The sequence below is a fragment of the Crocodylus porosus genome, unplaced genomic scaffold (genome assembly GCF_001723895.1).
Source record: "Crocodylus porosus isolate Cpor-Errol unplaced genomic scaffold, CroPor_comp1, whole genome shotgun sequence".
NCBI classification, from domain to species: domain Eukaryota; kingdom Metazoa; phylum Chordata; order Crocodylia; family Crocodylidae; genus Crocodylus; species Crocodylus porosus.
Window position 1 is genome coordinate 11,304,831 of NW_017728943.1, and position 17,581 is coordinate 11,322,411.

General features: G+C 45.6%; 1 protein-coding gene across 1 annotated transcript in view; it reads right to left on the minus strand.

Annotated features, from left to right (window-relative positions):
• Positions 1–17,575, minus strand: part of SIDT1 (SID1 transmembrane family member 1) — a 58,289-nt gene extending 40,714 nt beyond the window's left edge. Inside the window, exon 1 of the mRNA XM_019548534.1 lies at positions 17,484–17,575. The gene's annotated coding sequence lies outside the window, so the exon portion shown is untranslated. The remainder of the gene's footprint in view (positions 1–17,483) is intronic.
• Between the last annotated feature and the right edge of the window lie 6 nt (positions 17,576–17,581).

Consider the following 17,581-nt stretch of genomic DNA (forward strand, 5'->3'; position numbering starts at 1 on the left):
CCCCTTGAATCTTGACCCAGAGCACTTCAGCCTGCCCTTCCTCTGACCACATCCTGCTAGCAGAGGATGTATAGTGCTCCTTGACATACAGCGCCACACCCCCGCCTTTCCTTCCTTCTCTGTCCCTCCTGTAAAGCCTATAGCACCTAATGCTAACTGCCCAGTCGTGGGACGAATCCCACCATGTTTCTGGCTGATCTCGTACAGCGAGCTTTAAACTAGACTCGCCGGGGGTGGGGGCTGCAGGAAAACGAGGAGACGCCATCTGAGCAAGACAGGTGACAAAGGCAAGGAGTGCTAAGGTAAGGAACGGGGGTCCAGTCAGTCTCCCTAATCGGGGAGTGGCACACACAGTCTTGCAAGGCCTTAAATGCCTATATACCAATGCTTGCAGTATGGGGAACAAACAGGAGGAACTTGCCCTCAAAATAGCTAGTTCAAACCCAGATGTCATAGGGCCAACAGAAACATGGTGGGATTCGTCCCACAACTAGGCAGTTAGCATTAGGGGCTATAGGCTTTACAGGCGGGATAGAGAAGGAAGGAAAGGTGGGGGTGTGGCACTGTATGTCAAGGAGTACTACACATCCTCTACCAGCAGAATGGAGTCAGAGGAAGGGCAGGCTGAAGTGCTCTGGGTTAAGATTCAAGGGGTCCGTGGGGAGAGTGATTTGACGGTGGGGGTCTACTACAGACCCCCCAGCCAAGGGGAGGAGCTGGACCGGGAATTTTCAGGCCAGCTCGCAGAGGCACTTAAGGCAAGAGATGTAGTTGTCATGGGTGTTTTTAATTACCCAGACATCTGCTGGGAGGAACAGTCAGCCAGGATGGACCGTTCCAGGAGGTTCCTGGCTGAGATACAGGATCTCCACTTAATTCAGGAAGTGCGCGGTTTAAATCAAATCAATTTAAATCACGGGTCAGGATGCCTCAATTTAAACACCATTTTCTACAAAAAGTGCGTTCTTGTTGCTTGATATCCTTTATTCTTTTAACTTCTTGAAACTTTGCAGTTTTAGAGAGAGGTAAGGGCTTGACTTTGTACACAAACTTCAGAGAGACAAGAAGGCAGATGGGTAGGTAATCAAATTTGTTCTCTCTCATCTCCATATATAGGCAGTCCTCAGACTTACGACAGTTGGTTCCTGAAAACCATGTCTTAAGTCAAAATGTTGCCACTCAGAACCAATTTTCTCATAAGAAAATGTTATAAATGGGGGATTGGTTCCTGAACCAAGGCCCGATACCCTATTTTCACCAAAAATGCCCCATAATTTTGTACTTGATCAATTATAAATGATTAATATAGCTACAATAATGTATTTATATTGTAAATAACAATCATATTGATTTGGAAGGACTTCTTTGAGGTGACTGCTGGACTTTTTGAAGGGCTCTTGGTTGAACTTTTTGAAGGGTTCTTGGCTGGAGTCTTCTCAGGAGTCTTGGCTGCTTTCTTAAAGAAAGTATCCAAGATAGTTTGGACAGATGGTCTCTGGGAGATGAGTGATGCAGTGAACTTGTTCACTGGCGTAGAGTCACATCAGATCAAGTGTTATAAAGTCGAAAATGGTGTTGTAAAGTTGAAACAGGGTATCAATTTATAAACATTGTAAGTGTGAAATGGTGTAACTTGAAATGTTGTAAGTCGAGGACTGCCTGTACTGCTATTAACAAGGATGTTTTATCTGGAGACAAGCCCAGTCTGAGAACCAAAATTAAGCATCACAGAGATGCTTAACGGGATCTTCTAGACCGAGCACTGATTCCCATTGGGTACAGTGGTTTTCTTTAATCTTTACTAATCTATAGAGGATTCTCTGGGAAACCCACAAGACTGGGCCTTTAATATAGGCCATGGCCTGTTGTGACCTATTTATAAAACGTTTCTAAAAAGGTTACATGAATATAGCATCTCAAATAGTACATAATTAGAAGTTATAATTCCTATACCATGATGATAACTTTGAGTTTTAAATTTTAACTATCTTTATATAAGTTGTTTTTTTAAAATCAATTTAACAAAAAATATGATTAAATAAAAAATCTGATTTACATTTTTTTTAATTGTTGATTTTTATCCACCCTGCTTGTATCATATAACCTCCCCCCCCCGCCAACATTCTGCTGAAAGGGTGCGTCAAAACATGGATAAGAGGATTTGTGGTCAGACATCTTTTACAACTTGCTCAACAAATACTTTCCAAACAGTGCATGAAGTCCAAAGTGACCTCTTCCTTTAATAAAAAACGGAATTTACCATCAGATAACAGATGGTCTTAGGGTTACTACTTCAGCTCTTCTATCTGTAGAGAACCCTTCCCACTTCCCTTATATCCAAATGAGGTGAAGAGTCACCCATTTCATTGCGACTCTTGTTGACAAAGTGGTCCCAGTTTTAGTCACTGGTGCAGCTGCATTGTGCAAACCACAAATTGCAGTGATGAAATTTAGCCAGGGTCACATTTATTGTGTACAAGAGCATGTGAAAGTTCTGAGATGCAGCTAACCTGTGGGGCTGGGCAGGGAAGAGGGAAAACTATGACTACAGGAGAGATTCAGCTGCAATTTAAATTTTAATTACAGAGCAAACTAGTGCTGCTCCAGGATAATATGTCCTGGAGGAATGCCAGCCACTCAAAACTGGCAGGTTCACAGGAGAAGGATCTTGGCTTTTACTGCACTGTATGTATTCCCAATTCTACCCCTGCCACAGGAGCATTTTGTAACAGTATCTGCCCACAGACAAAGCTTCAAGAGTTAAGGACCCCAGGACTTCTCCGCCAGAGTGCAGCAGATCAGAAAAGGACCACTGATTATTGTTAGTTTCCCCAACAAGTCTGGGAGGTCTCACATTAATAATAGATTCAATTTTTCATTCAACAGCTTTTAATGACAGCACCAAGCACTATCCTTCTACTCAGCCACCTTCCTTTCACTGCCCCTTAAGACTCAGGACCCATTACTGACTATGCTCAGCTGATGTACCATTTTATATTTGGTGTCCTGTTCCCAGAAACCTAATGAAAAAAAGCCATGCCTACTGAGGCGGAAGTACACTGCCTGAGCCACACACACAAAAGGCCCTGCCTAACCTGAAATGCTACAGAACAATCTACATTTCACCATCTTCCAGCAAGCATTTCCAGGTCCCCTCCTCCCTGTCACTCTCCTCTCCAGGACATGGTATGGTGCTCCCTTGAAAAAGGCTGCTAGCACACACCCTGGGCAACTCTCACTGTTTGCCACCTTGATGGCTATTAACTCCTTATCACCCACTATCTCCTTGTCTGCTTCCAGTTCAATTACTGCTTACTACTCTCACCCACTGCACACGTAGCATAACATTAAAATGTATGATTTAGTTTATCTGGCTCAGGGACCGTGTATCCCCATGTTTGTCTAGCACCTTGCATAAGAGGATCCTTTATGCTGACAAGGAACTTGGGTGTGGCAGCGCTACTGTAAGATAGTACAGCAATAAAGCCTTTGCCCTAGTCTGAGCACACAGGTCTCCCGTGCAGAAGGTACACAGCACGCAGAGAGGGAAATGCTCTGGAATCCTTTGCAATGGGTGCACATTATGTAGGTAAATATTATTTGTTCTTTACAGGTACAGGAAATGAGGTACGCAGAAGGGAACAGGCATGCCACAGGTCACACAATGAGTTGCTAGCCAACCTGAGGGGAAAAAAAGCAGTGGTTGAGGTGTACTGTCACCAGTGCTCCTTCTGCCTGCTCTTGAAAATATCAGACAAAGAGAAGAGATGAGTAAGCACAGAGAAATGGCACCTGTACCTCCCCCTGCACAATGGCTTTGTTCTTTGAGGTTTCAGGTTGGGCCCTTTGGTGCAGTACTGAGCAGGCGAGGTCCCATTCCAGGAGGGAGTCCTGACTCTGCCTCCAGAAGTTCAGGCTTTTCAAATGTAGACAACCCTGAACTTGCCTCACACACCATCTTCTTTGCACAGGCTCAACTGCAAACAGCCTTCCAAGTTCTTTTGCTCTTGTAATTCAATAAATTATTCATTCCAATGTTATCTAAAGTCAGTGGAATTAACCTCTCCTTCCAAGCACAGGCTTCTGCCAGATTACACTTCCATCGAATCTGTGTTGTTCAGACTAGAAAGGGTTTCTACTCAGCATCACTGCAGGGACCAACAAGCACGCACCTCCTCTGTTCCCCTCCTGCCTGTAGAATAGCATGGAGGCGGCTGCAGCATTTCTCCAGCACCAAATATAAGCAGCAGCAAGAGAGGAGACATGGCTAGAAGTGCTCTGTGCTTGTAGGGCAGCATCACAAGGCAAAGACTGCTTTCCCATTAAGGGAACAAAAGGGCCCTTACAAGGTACTCAAAGGAAGGAGGAGTTAGAGCATGGATGCAGAGGTGCCTCATGATGGCAGAGGGCTGAGTCCTAGAGGGAAGCTGCTATGAACAGGGTCCTGCTCATTGTGGCAGGGGTGGCTGTTCAAGCTGTGCTGGCTGTTCTGTTGGGCAGGAGAGGGAAAATGCGTATTTTCTACCTATGGGGATTTTTTTACCATCTTTAATCTTCCCTGAGCCTGAGGAAGGGCATGCATACCCAAAAGCTTGCAGAAAAAGATTTGTTTTTTGCGATGTCTTAGTTGGTCTAATAAAAGTTATAAATCTCTGAACCAACAGTTCTAGAGTTTTACGTTTCTTTTTGTTGCAGACCAACGTGGCTACCAAATACATCCCTGAAGGAGAGAGGAAGGCTTTCAGACTAGGTACAAATCACAGGTTCAATCCCTGGCTGATCCTAGGGGTGTTCACAAAAGAAAGAAAGAAGCCATGTTGTTCTCCCTGCATCCTCAGCGACAGGACCTGGTTCTGAGAGGCATAGACCCAGATGGAGCTATCTGAAAGAAAAACCAAAGAGAGACACCGGGGATTTCAAGTGGCCCATTAAGGGGCCCTTCTGTGCTGGTGTTACCACCCTCTTGCCTGTATGGGCAGTCCAACTTATCCCTACTACAGCCCTCTCTGCTCCTTCCATCTCCCCCACCCACCAAAGAGCAAGCAGGGACCACCCCCCATCTTGCCAAAATCCTCATAATATACAAAGCCCAGGAAACTGCAGAAGCAGAAGCTTTGTTCAAGAAGCTGGCAAGGTGCACAAGCAGGGTTCCCATGCAGCCAGGTGCTCCTAAGGCCTCAAGCCATGGTAACACAATGCCTCCCTTTGCTTAAACCATGACAACAAGCTCTCCCTCCCGTCCCTGCCATCAAGTAGCAAGCTTAGGGACATTTGGTTTTTACATTAATGGGTCTGTGAAGATAAGAGTACATCTGTTGGAAAGCCAAGAAACAAAGAGGTAGGCCCTCTACGCAGCTATGAAGGGAGGGAAACAAGCAATTGTTCTCACTCCTCTTGGGAGTGGGATCCACCTCTGGTTTTACGTTATAGTATAGAAAAACTTGATGGCGGGGCCACTGGAGGGGTTGGCAGAAGAAGAAATGGCTTTGGAGATCCAGAGCAGTGGAAGTGTGTGGCATAAGCATTACAGTGCAGTACCCACAACTCAGCATTTCTTTGCTTTTAGGGCATATTGTCCTTAGCCTACCTTACACCCTTATAGGTCTGCTTTTATTTCTAGATTATATAGGTTCCTTTGTACCATCACACCCCTTAACAGAGCAAATAATTAATTGCAAAGTGGAGCCCACACTGATTCCTGTCTTTCCCTGTGAATCTGCCTCAAGGTTCTTTTAAGTATCTTTGACTGCATTCTGTACAGAAAAGGACAAGTGAAAGAACAGAAGGCAGAGCAATTATAGTTACTGGCTTAGCTGACCAAATACCCTCCTGTGACAGAGAGCAATTAAAAATAGAAGAAGGACCCCTCAATTGACACAATAACTGTTATCACCCTCCTATCAAAGGGGGAAACAGTACTACCTGCCACACAGGAAGGACTGAATTCTAGCTGAAAAATACAGGGTGCATCCACACAAGACATTTGCTGCAGAGTTGCCCAATTAGCTCCACAGTAAAATCTCAGCATCTACACATGCAACCCTATTAGGCTACAGGAAAGTAATAAACTCCCCATCAGGATAATACTTGTAAATACAAGTACTATCCTGCTGCAGAGTCTTTTCATGAGCAGCCAGAATTGTGGGGTGGAAAATTTTCCAGTGTTTTATTTTTCCATGGGAAATTTCCTATTTCTAAAAATTGTTTCATAAGAGTAATTAATAAGAATGAATTGGATGTCAATACAATATTAGGCAAGCTTAGCAGTTTCAAAGTTGTAATTGTTTTTCAGGCGATTATCCCTAGGAATTGTGTGAGAGAGTGCATATATGTTTTATTGATTTGTAAGCAGGAGGGTAAATATACTCACATAATAATCCAAACCAAAAATCAAGTTATGAATTCACCTAACTGGCTGCGCAAGTCAAATCAAAACCAAAGCACGGCACATCATGCACAGTTCTTTGGGTGTGCTAAAATTAGTGTCAGGTTTTCAGTGCCTCCTTTTTTTCCTTAAATTTAAACAAACAATGTTAAGGAAGTACGCGCTATGGTACATTGTCTTTACATTTTTACAAGCATTCCAATAAAAATAATTTCTTTCCCCATAAAGCTTTGAATTCATTTGAATATAACATTTAAACCACATTAAGTGTGCTGTATTTAATTTTTTTTTCCTACTCAAATATTTCAGTTCAAATACTTGTGGCTATTGGGACATGAAATTAACACGGGGGTACTTTTTAGTTTTGTTTACTAAATATAAGTCAAATAAACATGCTACATTAGATTGTGCTCTATTTAGGGCATTGGCAAATTTTCCAATTCAAAATTTTCTGGAAAATCCACAACTCTGTGCACACCAACACACATACAGATGCTGACCTGGCTAGCTGGGGCACGAAGGTGGTTCAGTGTGCGGGCTACCTACTGGCTAGCCCTGCACTGGAGCAGCCTCGTGCCCCAGCCAGCCCCTCTACACACACAGAGCCAGGTCACAGCAGCCCCAGGCTGGCAGGTTGACACGCCAGCTCCTTTGCCAGCTGGGGCTGCTCCATCCCTGTTCAATGTGCTGCTATCCCAGGTGCACATGTAAACGTGGTGCCTGGGAGCAATAAACTCTGGTACAAGATGTGCTGGGGTTTACTGCTGCTCATTAATATGCATGTGTAGATGCACAGAGCTCTTACTCAGCACAGAAAATAATCCTCTTCCTTGGACACATTATTATTGGACAAAGGGAATTTTGAATCTCATGGACTATGAAACTTTTCAAAACATAAAACTGCTGAAGAATCTACTCAACAAGGAAGAGGATCTAGTAGATTCTAATAACTCCAGCAACAACCACACTGTTAAGGGTTTTCATTTTGGGGCAGGGAGTCAACTTCTAACACACTGCAACCCTCCCCACATGAAAAGGTGCAGCTGGCACACAAAGCTTGGTATGGAGAGCCTTCCTGAAAGGAGCAAATAGCATGCACATTTGAGGGAGTCACTGGTAGGATGCAGGGACAATCTCCTAGCATGGAGAGCATTCTGTTTGACGGCTGAGCACTGCCCTGAAAGCGGGCCACAAGAGCTGACCAGTGGACATTTCCTCTGTAGATCTGATGCTGACTGGTTGAGGGAATTCAGCTCCTCTCTCCCCCAGCATTAAATCTGCAGAGGAAGCAGCCTGGAGCAGCTGTTGTGGCCCAGTTTCACCGCCATGGCCAGCCAAGTTGATGCCAATGTACTGGGGTGTTCTTGCATTCTACATGAATGAACTTCAGTGGCTTCTGCATTTCCAGGTGGGTGGAGAAGCAAGAAAGCCAAAGAAGAGCAAGATCTCTCAGTGCTCCAGGCAGAAACAAAAAGACAAATATTGACTTTTTCCTGCACCCATCCTTGCCGTTGTAACAGCATTAGAAAAATGTCTGACATCTGTTCTCTTGATGGGCATGAACATAAGGATCTTACCTTAAATTCTTGCAGGTGATGGGACAAACATGGACTCAGTCATTAAAACTCTGAAGTAGAAGCCTTGCTGGAGCAATAATTAGATGATGATGGGGATCTGTGCAGCCCCAAGGGTTGTGTGTGGATGTTTGCAGTGGTGGGTACATGGATACAGGGGGGAAAAGGAAATGGCAGCTCCTGCTGTCAGGAGCTCCCACCAGGAGTTACTGCAGCCATCTAATGTGAGAGGGTGAGAATATAAGAACCTGGAAAACATGAGCATGTCCCCTGTAATTTGTCATGGTTTAGAAGTGGTCCCTATTACAGCATATTCAGCTTCCCCTGACACCACCCTGAAGCACTATCAGTCCAGCTGATAATGACAGCTCTTAGTCATGGGCCCAACAAACTGAAGGCTGGAAGCCAAACCACTGGGCTGGGAACACGTCCAGCAAACAGACACACAAGCTGTTAAGAGCTGCAATCATCTTTCAGCACCAGGAGCTACATCTACGGAAGATGCTGAAACACACCCATTTGGAGGTGTCCCAAAGAGACAGCCAGCCTTGGCTTTCAAGCACCTGAAACTAGAGAATTCAGTTGAATCTCAGCTGAGCCGCAGAACAGTAAGAGCCAACATGGCTGCTACCAGCAGTTCAAAGGACACAGATCAGAGTAGGAAGTCACTGAAATAGGAAACATCAAAATGACATAAGAGCAAAAACCCCTTTTCTGCCCTATGACTTATTTAAATATGTAGAGGGATTAGTGATGGTAGAAATGTTAATTTAATGTGAAGGACAGAGTTCAGGAGATTGTTCCCTTGAAGGCAGAGAGAAAAAGACTACAAGCCAATTCTGTTACACCTATTGAACTTGGAGAGCTGGTTCAAACTCTCCGAAAGACAGCAAGTTTGTACTTTCTGTTCCACACCACTGTCCCTTCTGTTCTAGCTCTACAGCCACTTGATTTTATCTTAGCAGGGAAGCTGAGCTTTTCCCAGGTAATACATGAGAGTGTACAGTATGACTAATGTGCGTGGGCTTTATCAAGTTAACTATTAGGAGCCAGTCTGTCAACTGTGACTGGCAGAGTTCACGGTGGTGAAGGGAGCAGCTCAGGTTCTCTCACAAGTTTGACATCGTTTTGCCCAGAGAAGCAAAACAGGTTCTCCTTGTCTGCTGGCACCTCCTCCATTTGGCCAGCAGAGTAAAACCCACACAGATTTAACAAAAATGATTCTTCTACTCCAGGCCATCCTCTAGGGAAGCCCAGTGGGCAGGAACAGCAGCTCTAGCACATTTCCCTACCTACATGGTACGATTTAAAGTACAAGGTAAAGAAAATACAAGATACCTGGGATTCTGAGCCAATGCCCTTTTCCAAGCCCCGAGATCCTCAGTTAAACTGTTACAAATAAGAAAACTATTTAGATGTTTACATATCTAATTGCCGGCTGGAGCTCTGCATGGCACACAGCTGGCTCTGTGGTTTGCATATGTCTTTTTCCAGAATGCACTTGTGCAACTGTTGCCTTTATTAATTTTCACATCAACAGTTAAACATTAAACAAACTGGTACATAAGTGGGGAGGCTACCAACTTCAGAGTGCAGCTGAGTGGGGACAGCAAAAGCACAGTGAACAGCCTTCAGCTGTGGGATTCATGTAGTTGGTCTCTGGTACAAATACTACATTGAAAATAAGATCATAGGACCTTAAGAAAGGGGAGCTAGAAGGGACCTCTTGAGATCATCTAGTTCAGCCCCCTGCTAAGCTAGGGTCACCCTAGGCTAAGCCATCCTAGCAAAGTGCCTAACCTGCTCTTGAAAATGTCCAGGAGATCCTAGAGATTCCCTAGGTAGCCTGTTCCAGTGCTTGACCACCCCCAGTCAGAAAGCTCTTCCTAACCCCCAACGTAAAATTTCCTCTGTTGCAGTTTAAAACCATTTCTCCTAGTTGTGTCCTCAACAGCCATAGAGAAACAGTCTATCTCCATCCAACTGTATAATCAACATTCAGGTATTTGGAAACTAAAGTCATAGCTCTTTCAGCCTTCTCTCTCAAGATTAGGAAGTCTAGGAGACATCCTTCCAGACACACAACTCTTCTGTAAGCTCCTTGGGGCAGGAATGGTGTCCTCTGTGGTCTTTACCATACCCACTGGAAACAGAGAAGTTGTAGACTCTCTATCCTTGGATGTTTTTAAGAGGAAGTTAAACCAGGAGTGTCAAATCCACATGTGCTACCAAGCTAAATCCAGAGAACAGGGCTCCTTGCAGGTCAGATCTGGCTGGAAGGCTATGTGTCTAACCCAGAGGTGTCAAACAACATTTGTCTAGTATGGTTTGTCAGGGATGATCCTGCCTTGAGTAAGGGGCTAGACTAGATGACCTTCTGAGGTCCCTTCCCCCTATTCTCTGATTCTATGTTTTTACCTACACACATGCCTGTTTCAAAATAATACAATGTTAGGTCAAGATTTTCAGATCTTCCAAACTCAAGAACTTCAGTTACTGATTTCTTAAACGTCTTAGCACCAACAGCAGCCTCCCAATAAGATTAAAAACATCAAGGGTCCATCCCAAGAAAGCATGTTCAGTTTGCAGAAAAGGCAATTAAGAAGGGATCATAGGAAAGTAGGACTGGAAGGGACTTCATGAGGTCTAGTCCCCTGCTCAAGTTAGGATCATCCCAGACTAAGCCATCCCAGCCAAGTGTCTACCTAAACTGGTTTTGAAAACTTCCATAGACAAAGATGCCACAGCTTCTCTAGGTAGCCTGTGCCTATGCGTGACCACCATCATAATCAGAAATTCTCTCAGGAAACAATCACCAATAAAGACCTCCCCTGTTGAAGCTTGAGGCCATTATTTCTAGCCCTGTTCCCTACAGTCATGGAGCAAATCCCATCTCCATCCTGTCACCAACCTTGAGAAGACTAGGGAGGAATTCTGATAGCAGCCTTCAAATCTCTCTTCTCTAGACTCAGCTAACCCTAGTTCCTTCAGCCGTTCCTCACAGCCTTGCCACCCAGGTCCAGGTCATTTTTGTTGTTTTACAGAGGATTCTTTCCAAACTGACCACATCCTTCTTGAAAATTGGACACAGAACTCCAAGTGAGGTCTCACCAGTGCTGAATAGAGTTAAAGAATCACTTCCCTTGATTTGCAAGTGACACTCCTGCTAATACAACCCAGTCTACTGCTGACTTTTTTTTTCTTTTTTGCGTTCAACAAGAGGACACTGTTGGCTCATCATTCAGCTTATGATCTACTGCAGTGACTTTCAACCTTTTTTCAATTTACAGACCCCTAAAAAATTTTGAATGGAGGTGCAGACCCCTTTGGAAATGGAACGCCTTTTCTGGGATCTGAAACTTTATTTTCATAGTCATCTTTCACAGACTCCTTAAAACAGTCTGCAGACCTCCAGGGGTCTACAGATCACAGATTGAAAGCTACTGGTCTACTGTAATCCCACTTGCAGTACTGCATCCTAGCCAATCATTCTCCAGTATTTGTGCATGCAAATAAGATATGATAGCAGTTTTAAAATATATGAAAGGCTGCTGTAAAGATAACAGAGAACACCTTTTCTCCATTAGGGCAGGGAGCAGGACATGGATCAATGGCTTAAGACTGCAGCAAAGTAGACTTAGACTGAATACCAGGAAAAACTTAACTGTTAGAACAATGAGACAGTGGAACAGACTACCTAGGGAAACTGTGGAATTTCCATCATTGAAGGTTTTCAAAAAAGTTAGGTATGATCCAAAACAGGGGTGCTCAACTCCTGGCCCACAGAGCCATGTCTTTCAGTCCATGGGGCTCCCCAAGGGTCTGGAAATTTAGTGGCAGGGGAGCAATGGCAGAATTAACTGCTGCTCCCATACTGCTAATTTTATGGACGCCTGGGAGTTCTGCAGGCCAGATAATGTGGTGCTGAATGCTAGATCATACTGAGACATAGCTGGACCCACATTTGTAGAGTCAGCCTAGTGCACAGCTGGGTCTGGACATGTGGGGACAGACACATAGATCAACCCCCATGCAAGATCCAGCCTACTGACTGACCCCACACCACTCATCTAGCCCACAGGGCTGGAAGGTTGAACATCACTGATCTAGAAGTAGCTATGCCTGGACTATATTGTACAGAGCAAGAGTTAGATGCCCAGGAACATGCCCCCCCCCCCCCCCCACACACACACACGGATTGCTGGGAGATGATGGGAAGAGCTCTGCTTCATACAGCAGGTAAGTCTTGGACATGAACATGCACAGCAGCAGCGAAACAAAGCAAAGCTCCACACCCAGCTTAGTTCTGAAAGAAAATTAAAGAAGCTGGGATAAGTTAATGGAGGGGATACAGAAAAGGGAGTTCTGGTTGTACATGCAGACAGTCTGATGTTGAGGTTTGTTTCTTCCCATGCTCCTGGGCTTTGCTGGTTGCCACATGGGGCTGGGAAGGATTTTTTTATCCTCCTGTGCTACAGGGTCAGGGGTTCCTCTCCACCACCACCACCACCACCACCACTTCCTCAGAAGCACTGGATGTTGGCTTTAGTCAAGACTGGGGAATTTTGATTGGGGTATGCACATGTTCCTTCTGGGACTCAAACCTGGAGATTCCCAGCTAGAGAGACTTTCTTGCTCCTTAGCTGAGGGTCGGATCAATGGCCAGACTTGGAATCAGGAAGAAATTTTACCCCATGATCAGACTCGTACAGACTCTTAGAGTTTTGTCTTCCTCTATAGCAGAAGGCATATGGCCTTCTTCCTTGAATCTCTTGAGGGCATTTTAACAAGCACTGCAGTGGCAGGACAGAGAGGCCTCATCCCCCTACTTTTCCAGTGGCAGGTAAGAGGGCTTTTAGCATCTTTGGGCAAGATGCATTAGGGCTGACTGTGTCATGTTATGAAAAGCTTAGACAAGTAGTTGTATGAGATGGGTTAAACAGGGATGATCCTGCCTCAAGCAGGAGGTTGGCCTAGATGACCTCTAGTGGTTTCTTCTAACTACACTTGTCTATGATAGTTAACCTATTTCTGTAGCCAACAGCACAGAAGAGAGTGAAGGCACAGGCATCATTCTGTCAGCTCCTGACCAGCTGGGTCAACGTAGTGTAGACCTCAGTGCACCTTCAGATTCACAGCATACACTTGCATTGGGAAGGCAGAGAGCTCAGTGTCTCTGCCAAAGACAAGCTCCACCTATTCACCCCACACACACTTTAACCCCAAAAGTGAGGCAATGAGGACATCCCCGGGATGCCCCAAACTGTTGCTTTTGAGCACCCTGGAAACCTAGGCCTTGTACACAGTGCCAGGGGCACCCACTTTGCCTCGTATGCAGGGTCGATGCATATGGAGTGGGAATAAGTGGGTGAGGGCTTTTTCCTCAGAAGCAGGATGGAGCAGTCTGCTGGTAGCGTAGATGTACCCACAGTGAGAAAACTACTGTATCCCTCCCAGCAGAAGCCATGGGGGCAAAACACCACCCATAGTCCTGTGATGGGACTTGGCTGGTTTGTGAAGGGGACTGAGACAGCAGCAAGGGACTAGACTTAGTAGGTACCTACACACATGCCCGATGCCTGCTCCAACACATGTTATTTAGCACAAGTCAGAGCAGACTTGATTAATCAAGTCTGGAGCGTTCCAATTAGCACACTCCAGCAGCCTCAGCATCTCATGTAGTCAGCATCCCCACACTTCAAAATGGTCGTAGGGCACTTTAACTAAAGCTCATTTGAGGAGCTTTAGTTAAAAAGGGACCTCACTGCCGTTTTGAAGCACAGGACACTGAATACACAAGATGCTGTGGGAGGTTTAATTAGAACAGCTCCTGAAAGCTACTTTAATTAAAGTGCTGCCTACCCCAGAGCACATTTAAAGATGCCCAGTGATCCAGGAGTCCAGTCCAGTCCGGTCTAACATTCCTTAAATATTTATTTTGCTTAAGCATCAAAATGGAAATATAAAAGGGCTGCTATTCTCTCTTGTGCCTTTCCAGTCAAGGTCCTCTACAGGAAAGGGCTTGACTTCTGCCTCCAACACAGCTGCTGCCTCCATTTCTCTCTTAGAGAAGGGCACTATGGCTCTCTAGCCCAATGGGAGAAAGTGTTTCCCTTAATAAGGTACATGGAAGCTCAGCAAAAAAAAAAAGGACCCTTCTACAGCCAGGTCCAAAGCAAGCAAGGAAAGGGATGAAAGAGAGGTAGCATACAGGAGTGAGAGAGAGAAGTAGGTCTTATGGAAACTGTCTCTTACTCCTGCCCTCAGCATGTGGTTCAGCGCACCTTCAGAAAAGAAAAGGAGTGTGTGAAAAGGCAGTCATTTGTCTCCTGACGTTGGTCCTTCCTAGGTACCAGAGAGATGGTGGAAAAACCAACTGGGTATGATGTTCCTGATCCCAGTCTGATACTACAGCAAGGGCAAGAAAGAATGCAAACCTCCTCAGCAGTCCCCTGCTAGGCACAAGTAACTGGAGGATTCATAAAGGCTGAAGGGGCATCAGCTAGCTCTCATGTTTGTCTCATCATCATTACTTCTTTGTTCACCTTCCACTTTGTACAGCAGAGAAAAGGAAAGGGATAGGGGAGGAGGATGTGAAGGTGGAGGGCTGGAGGAAGCCTTGCACCTCAGAGTTTAGGGTCATATAAACTTTAGACCTTTCCTTGCTTCAGAAAAAAGCCACTTAAGAACACCTTGTTCCCAAGCAGCCCTTCATGAGTAAAGTACTTCTGCACCCAAAGACTTCCCTTAAGTAGCATTAGTTGGTCCATGCAATTTGTCTCCAGGTGTGCCTGCCCCATAGCTGTTGCTACCCAGTAAGCTAGAACCCAGACTAACTCTAAAAAGGGAGGCAGACAGACAAGGGGGGAAAGCTTGTAAGGAACACCTGGGTAACTAGCTACTTGCAAGTAAAGCCTGGCTAACTAGTTACAGAAAGGCACCCAGGGGAAGGGAAGAAACAGCAACAGCGAATGACTATTAAGACAAGTTTCTGTAGGAAACCAAGAGGCAAAAGTTGCCTACACTTTCAGTGCCATGACAATTTTAAGACTGTTCAGATGACTGAGGTTCACTCATCCTGAGTTTACAAGGGGAGAAGAAGTGCTCCCAAGAGACTTGTACTAGTACATCTCTTGATGAGTTGTAGAAGGAATCTGTCTGCAAAGTTGATCTCAGCTCAGAGCAAGGACTTCCTCCAACCAGCAACCCCCCCTTAGACTGGTGTTCATATCAAAAGATGCCCTCCTCTCCCTTCAGGCATCTGCATCCTTGGCAGCAGTTAGAGAATTTATTGCCCTCAAAATAAGTTCAATTGTATAACTGAAGTTAAGCCTCACATACTAGCAATTCCCTATCTTGCAGCATGGCAGAGATTGTCTCTATAGGTCTGACTTCAGTGCAAGTCCCTTGGAGTTCAGTTCACAAGAACAATGCAGTGAAGTCTTTCAGGACACAGCTACAGAGCCCTGAGCTTGTTGACCTTCTGGGACTGCAGGACTCTTCAAATGTATTTGCACTAATATCCCTCCTCACTGCAATATAGCACCTGAGAAAGCACAACTCACTGCACAACAAATTATCAAAAGGTCCTTTTTGCTAGTAAGGGTTATTGTTTGGATGTGCACTTGGTGTTTGCTTCCTGGCTGGACTCAGAAGACCAATTGATTTTCTAACATCAGCAAAACCCTGAAATAGGATTGTAGCATTATTATGTAGGATGTGTTTTATTATATAAGGAAATTCATGAGGGAAGAAGGGAAATCCTTAGGGTGCCAAAATTATTTTCTATTCAGCAGCATAATCAAAGCAAAGGATTGTTTTGAAAGGTCCCACTTTTTCTTGATAGCAAACACAAACACTTAGTGCTGTTAGTAGAAAGCACTGAAAATTTAGTCTAGGTTAGATATCTTTTCCTCTGCTGCCATGTGTGCACACCTGGCCATTCTGGTATCCTTTGGGGTGTAAAGATGTTTTAAAACACATGACAAAAGGCACATAGTATAATCTAAGAGTGAAGTTACACATTACACTTAGACCATACAAATGGCACTTAAAAGGTAAGTGTCCACTTCTTAACTCATGCCACATGTCTTCTGAATGCCTCAAAGTTACACCACTTCAGAAAAAGGTTAAAAACTACCAGTCTAGAAACCATCTCTGACTGTCCCTGCACAGCTATGACTGGCCACTAGAACAGCGGTTCCCATAAGAGGTTGTGCACCACCAATTTAAAACGGCACAACCTTAAGTACCGCCAGCAAATTTTTCAGTTTAACCTTAAGTACCACCAGCAAATTTTTGTCATATAAAGTAATTATAATAAATCTGTTAACATGTACCACTGACAGGTTGTCTGCCTACCACAGATTGGGAACCGCTGTACTAGAGGCCTGGGAAGCACTGACAGGACTAGAAGCTGCAGCAGCTGTGACTTGCCACTAGAGGTCTGGGGAGCCACGGAAGGCTGCTAGCCTTGCTCTGTGGGCAGGTGCGAGACAAATCCTGGGATGCTGGAGGACTTCAACCTGGGCAGCACATCTGCAGGGAGTGGCCACATCTTAATGGGACAGGAACTGCATAACGCACTTCTGAGATAATCCTGCCCTGTAGTGTCATAATTTAGAGCTGCAAAGCAAGGGTTTAACACCACCTGAAGGTATTAGTGTGCAGACAATCCAGGAGTAAGAGCTCCAGGAGCCACCCAAAATTACTGCACGATTTTTCAGATATTAGGAAGCATTTTCTCACCAGGAGGGTAGCAAAACACTGGAACAGGTTACCCAGGGAGGTGGTGGAAGCTCCATCCTTGGAGGTTTTTAAGACCCAGCTAGACAAAACTTTGGCTGGGATGATCTAGTTCAGGGTTGCCAATGTTTTTGGGCAGAGCGCCAAGAACACCTGTATCCTCAACTTCTAAGATGCAGCAAGAGGGAGGAAGACAGTGGGGGAGCCGCAAGGGGCCCGATCCCTGTTGCAGCAGCACAGCCCCAGCCCCTTCCCTGCCATCCATGCACACCAAGCAAAATCCCTTCTTCCAGCAGCGTCTGGCACCCCTGCCAGGGGCTGCTTATCCCAGATTTAGTTGGGGCTGGTCCTGCTTTGAACAGGGGGCTGGCTCAACCACAGGCAACGTGTAGGGGAGGTATGGGGGTGCCCCCCTCCAAGAGCAAGCACTCTGGCTGGTAGGGAACACAGAGGGTGCTCATGCCCCCCCTAAAATTGGCACCGCTGGTGGGATGTTGCACTTGCACCGCTGCTAGGGGACTACCGGGTCCAAACTCAGGAGCCACCAGTCCCCCATGCTCTCAACCCTCATTGCCTTTGATTGTCTAAGGCCCTCAGCTCAGTGCTGCCCAGCACCATTTAACACGGCTCGGGGATTCAGTATGGTCCAAGTGTCTTGCCTGCAACAGACTTGGTGACACAGGATCGTCTAACAGCACAGGGTGTTGCAGGGTGGGGAACACATAGGTGCCCGCCCCCCCAAAAAAGCCCGCAGCCTAGGCGGGGGGGAGGACCCTTACCTGGCCGAGCCGGCGGCTGTAGTTGAAGGCGTAGAGCTGCTCGCGGCGGAGGCTCACGGCGCCCTGGTAGAGGCGGTCGAAGGCAGCGGGGGCCGGGG